A 6,019-nucleotide genomic window follows, 5' to 3' on the forward strand; every position below is an offset into this window, starting at 1 on the left:
GTGGACCGGGAGTGAGACAGACCACCTGCCCCCAGGAATGGATAGACAGGATGCTCAACTCTTTCAACCTCTTTGAAGGAGTCAGGCCTGCAGCCCCCAGCTTGCTTGACTTCTAGGACAGGATAGGGAGCAAGTGGGGACAGGACAGCCATTCTCTCAGCATGTGCCTCCAAGCAGGCCATCCCCTCTTTGCCAGCTCTTATGGGTCTTCGATGAAAAGATTTGGGCCTTTTCACCACACATACTCCGATTCCAACTACCTTGTTTCCTCCGGTCATACCAGGTTTCCTAGCCCTGGCCTGAGCTGACTTGCACAGAGAGGCCCCCAGCTCCTGTCTTATCTTAAGCCCTAAAGCTGTAGGAAGATCTAGGGTGAGGCAAGAAATGTCCCCAATGGCAGATGGAAGGATGGGTACCAGTAATGGGGAGCACAGCTTCCTCTGAGAGTTCCCTTCTGATCACTCACTTTACTGTGAAGTGAATTCCGCCACTGGCTATTAGGCTGTGTAAATGCCACTGGGGTGGGTGAGGCCCGCCATGGACCATGGTGCTGGCCGGGGGGAAGGGTAAGGAGTGCAAATCCACTTGGAGGTTACACACGCTTATGATCAGGAAGGGCCACTGCCAGCCCCCTGCCACCAGGTGGCATCCCAGTCCCAGGGGAAAGCTTACCACTTTGGAATGCATGGTTTGATGTGTTGTTTTACACAGAAAGGGCCTGGAGGGAAGAAATGCCCAGCTCACAGGATCAAATCCCCGGCCAAGGGGCCTGAGATTCAGCGCCAGCAAGAGACAGCTAGGTTGTGGTGGAGGATGGGGAGGTAATTTTAGAATTCAGAAGTCTCTTCACCTTGCAGACATGACCCAAAACAAAACAGGAGCATCGTTAACTGTCCCTTGGGTGTCATCACACAGCTCCCTCTACTCACCTGGATGCCCAGAGAGGATCACACCGGTCAGGTGGAGGGTAGCAGCAGCCACTTGTCACACGGTGGGAGAAGAGACCTGCTCCTCCCTTTGTCAGTCCACCTGAGGTCCAGACACTGGGCACACAGTGGTGGCCCTGCCCCACAGTGGCTCCTGCCCTTGCGAGCAGAGAATAAACCAGCCACATACACTGTAACGTCATTTCAGACCACAGTTAAGTGCCACGGGGAGAATAACAAAATGAGACAGGCATGGGGATCAGGGGTCACTTCAGTCTCAAGACAGGAGCAGGAAAGGCACTCCAGGAGTGTGGGTGGACGCCTACAGAGTGTCTGGGGCAGGAAACAGGAAGTGCAAGCAGACAGAAACTGCTGCATTCTCCAGGTTCTAGGCATGTTTCAGAAACTAGTTCTCTTTACTTCATCCCAGTCGACAAGGTAGTAAGATTGTCAGGCCGTTTTCTCAATAGGACACTGAGGATGAGGACAGCTAACTTTGTTCTTTGTTAGATGACACAACCAGGTGGTCTGGTTCCAGAGTTGATGGGCCACCATTCTGTTTCCGAAGTCCCTGGTGTAGAGTGAACAGGCCTGGGGGTGTGGGGTGATCTGGCCTCTATCTTGGATGCAGGGTACAGTGGTGGCCCACCTCCCCTCAGGGAAGTCTCTGGCCTCTTGCCAGCTAGTGCCAGAACTGAAGTCAGGCCCTTGAGGCCCTTCCTATCCTCCAGTCTCCTCTGAGGTAGTAGTACAGAGGTCCCAGCTCCCTGCCCCCAGCCTCTCCCTTGGCAGCTAACTGGGCCACCTCATTCTAAAGGGATTTGACTCTCCCTGAGACTACTGGAGACTGGTGAGAAAGACTTAGGGATTAAACAGTGATACCCCGGGAAGGTAAAGGACTTAATCAGGGGAGTTCAGGTGCGGGGAAGTGAGGCTGGGAGAGGATTTGTATCTCTTGACAAAGCCAGGGTGGACTGCGGAAGTAAGGAGGAAGTGGGCCCCAGGGGAGGAGAGGGATGGACTCGGGTTCTCATTTTCTCTTGTGACTTCACAAATAACCCAGGGAGGCACTAATAACAACAAGCCTGCACCCTGTGCACCCACTGCGTTCCCAGCCACTTGGAATCATCGCGGTGGCCCCGGGGAGAAAGGCAAGGGATTAGATTTCTATTAGAGAATAGAGGTAGCCTGAGGCAGCTGCAGCCCCACAAGGCAGGGTGAAGAGGAGGGGACCTTCCTAGGGGGCCGCCCTCTGAGCTCAAGGGCTTTTAGAACGGCCCTGGCCGTTCCTCCTTACTTCCGCAGTCCGCAGGCCGAAGTAGAGTGTTCCACAAATATTTGTCCCAAGTCACTGTGCCAATCTTTGTGGCACTTTACCTGCCATGGGCATCAGGAGATCTGAGGTCAGGGCACCAGGGGAGGGACTTTGATTCTGAGGTCAATGTTCACCATTTGATGAGGAAGCCACGGAGGCCCTGGAGGTACGAGCGAGCAGCCATGAAGGGAACACGGTGCCTCCAGTCTCACTCCCACCCCTGTGCATGCTGGGGCTGGATAGTCCCCACAGCACATTAGTTCTGGGACACAGAGCAAGCCTGCCGCTCGGGACTCCCCGTCCAGAATTCTGCCTAGAAGAGTTGCTCCCTAGAAGAGTCTAAACTCCAGTGCCCTGACTTCCAAAACTAAGACTCCCAAGTTCCTCTTTTGCTAGTCCCCACTTCCTCAGTTCCCAGCATGGTGCCCTCGGAGCCATGCACACTCATGTTCCCAAAGCTTACCTCCAGGCTGTCTGACCCTGGAGGCCAGGTCCTTCCTGTCAGTTCAGGTGATAGTCACAATGTAGAAGAGTCCTTATTAAGGTCAGGAGAAAAGGGCTTCTGGTTGGCAGAGGTCCCATTTCAGTGGCAGATAAGAGAGAAGTTTCTGGAAACAGCTTTGGGTCAGGGCTTTGAGGGCCAAATAAGAAGAAATAAGAGAAGATAACTCTGACAGAGGCAGAAGGTAGAAGTGTGTTTAGGGAACAGCAGGGACATCTCTGACCGATAAGAAAGTATATGGAAAGGGGCACTCTGGCAGTTGAAGCCACAAGGGATGCTGGGAAGAGCTGGAGTAGGCCTAGAAGCACGTCAATGGGACTGGGGTGACTTCTGAAGGAATTAGGGAGCCAGTGATGGTTCTGAGCAGAGGGAAACAATATACCTTTCAGGGAGGGAGAAGTGTAGGGCAGAGGGTGGGAAGCAGAGGAAAGGTAAGTGTAGGAAGGAGCATCTCAGGAACCAGGTCGGAGGAGTTTACCGGACTATTTATCCAGGATTATATTATCAGATTAACCAGTGGCTTCCCGGTGGATGGGACACAGTAAATCTCAGTGGAAGCAGTGAGTAGCCAGGGGACTGGAAAGGGACAGACAAGAGGGAGAATTCTTCGCTTAGGCAGCTACAGATTCGGGCTTGGGGAGTGACTCCAGGAACTTCGTCCTTTGGGATGAACATGTCCCTTGTGGTTTTCTGAGTGGGCCCTGCAGCAGAGGGTACAGCCAGGTTTGTCTTGACTGAAAGTGCTTTTCTGTAACCTCCCCCCTCCTCGGGTGCCTCCACACATCAAGTGACTTGCCACTTTAGAGGCCTGGCCAGCCCTTCTAAAGGAAGCCATCTGCAAGGGCGTTATAAACTGTGAGGGGGCTGGTGGTCTCCTTTCCTTTAGTAGGCTCTACCCAGAAAAGAGCACACTGTCCCTGGGAGGCTCTTAAGCTCTTAAAGGTCTCACCTCCAGCCAAGAGGCAGCTCTGTCCTGGGCTAAGTCAGAAGCCAAGAAGCCATAACCAGGGCAGGGACACCCGCACTGCCTGGAAACTCTGCTGAGGTCAGGCTGGGGGTCTCTTCATCACCCTTCATCAGGTCTCTTAGGAGGAGGCCACACCAGGGGCACAGCACAGTCCTTTCTTATGCGTTCAGGAGGAGTTTACCGGAGTCTACCTGCCTTGACTCTGGGTGAGGAGAGACCCGAAGGACACTCTGCTCCCTATAGTCCTGCAGACCTGCATTTGAGGTAGCCGAGGGTTACTTCTGCATCAATGCCAGGCAGGAAGGAGCGGGTCCGACTGGTACTTCCCATTGACCAGCCACTGGGCACTCTACATCTGTTGTGTTCCTAATGACTTTGGGCAAGCCATGGCCTCTTTGCGCCTCAGTTTCCCCCGCTGTTAAGTGAGGCCACACTATCTCTGGGAAGCTGTTTGTTTCACCTTCCTTCCAGGCCATTCCCAGCACTGAGCTTTGGTTTGAAGCTCACCACATCCTCTTCTCCCCCCCCCACCCCCCCACCTCCCTTCTTTCCCCTCCAGTTTTTTTGAGCCCAGGCTGGCCTTAAATTTGTGATTTCATGCCTCAGCCCTGAGTGCTGTATTGCATATACGTGCCACCACACTCCATCCCTGTCTACAGGAGCCTAGGCTGGGGGATACAGGATTTGTGGGGGCTCTGGTAATTGAAGCAAGGAAGTGTGGTCTAGAAGGTAGATTTTACTAAGCAAGGTCACACCAAGGCTTTAAGTGCCTCCCATGCTGCCTCTGCATCCCTGGTTGTAGCCACACTTTGCACCTACCACCAGAACTTCGCTCATGCTACCCCTGCTGATATAGGCTGAGAGGGTCTTCTTCCACATCCCCCACATCTTAGGGTGCAGGTTAGAGTCTCCTCTCTCCGTGGAGCCTTCTAGGGTCCCTTCATCCAAAGCAAACATTGTCCTTTCCAATCTCCGACTGTTTGATCCTCTCCTTGGCCATCTGCCTTGCTTTTACGTTCTCTCTAGTATGTTTGGGACCAAAGGGTGGTGTGCGAACATTGCTGGGTTCCAGAACAGTGCCTACTGTTTGGCATACAGTAGGAAGAAAAAGTGGCCCTGGACTTGTGACCAGGTGCCAGATGCATGGAAATAAGATCAGAGTAGCAGGGACTCCAGCAGAAGGAGGGGCAGCTGGACTCTGAGAAGAGGAAATTGTTTTACTGTGTAGGGCAGAGGCAGTAACTGGGGTGGGGGGGCAGTCTGGTGGCATAGGCTAGACGTGAAGCTGCTAGGCTGTGGCTTTCTGAGTCCGCCCACAAGTCACATTTGTCACTAGTGGGGAGCCCACAGGCCCTTGGCCAGTGCTGGGAAGCAGATAAGCTACGGTAGGGCTGCCGAAGGCCCCGGGTGCTGTGGTTCTCCTCTTTGTCTAGCCTGTGGCTGAGTTCTGACCAAGCAGCCAGCAGAGGATGACTGTGCAGGGCCAGCTAGGAAGTGGCCACCAGAAGTCAAGTCGAAGAATTATGCATATTAACTCTTTCTAGCCTCCTGCTGACTTATAGGCCCCAAATCACCCCTGATGAGTGAAGGAACAACAATGTAGAGGCAAAGGGACTTGTAGAAAGTTGTGGAACGTGGGCACTCAGACCCAAGCCTCCAGATTTCCAGAGAGGAAGCAGCACATGCTGAGACGTGAGAGCTTTGGGAGTAGCCAGCTCCCAGAATGCAGGGAAAGTCAGACACAGAGAACTGGGTCCTAGGTGGGGAGGCTGTTCTTCCTTGCCCCTCAGCCAGATACCATGTTCTCCACCATGCCTGTTCTGCAGGGAGAGGAAAAAGGATACCAACTCTGGTTTGTTTGTTCGTATTCCAGGCTAACCTCAAACTCAATAAGTAACTAAGGGTGATCTTGAACTTCTGATTCTTCAGCCTCCACCTCCCCAATGCTGGGATTACAGGTAAGTGTAGAAATGTGCCATCCTGACCACGCAGTGCTGGGGATCCAACTCAAGACTGTGCATGCTAGGCAAGCCTTCTACCACCAACTGAGTTACATCGGAACCCTGGGTGTCAACTCTGAATGTTCCCCAAGCTGAGCTGGTAGTAGTGATCATAAGCAGATGGCAATCAGCACCACAGTTCCTAGAAGCAAAACGACGCCGTGTAGGGGGCATCCCATCCCCGTGGGCACGAGGAGAGCTGTCAACATTTTGGGGTAAGGAAAGCAGTGAAAAAGCAGCTCGGTCCAGCCCTGTGGAGTCGCTCCTTAGGAGAGGTCATTAGCCAGCTCTTCTCAGCCTCCTTTTGGA

The sequence above is a fragment of the Peromyscus eremicus genome, chromosome 10, assembly GCF_949786415.1.
Source record: "Peromyscus eremicus chromosome 10, PerEre_H2_v1, whole genome shotgun sequence".
Taxonomy (NCBI): domain Eukaryota; kingdom Metazoa; phylum Chordata; class Mammalia; order Rodentia; family Cricetidae; genus Peromyscus; species Peromyscus eremicus.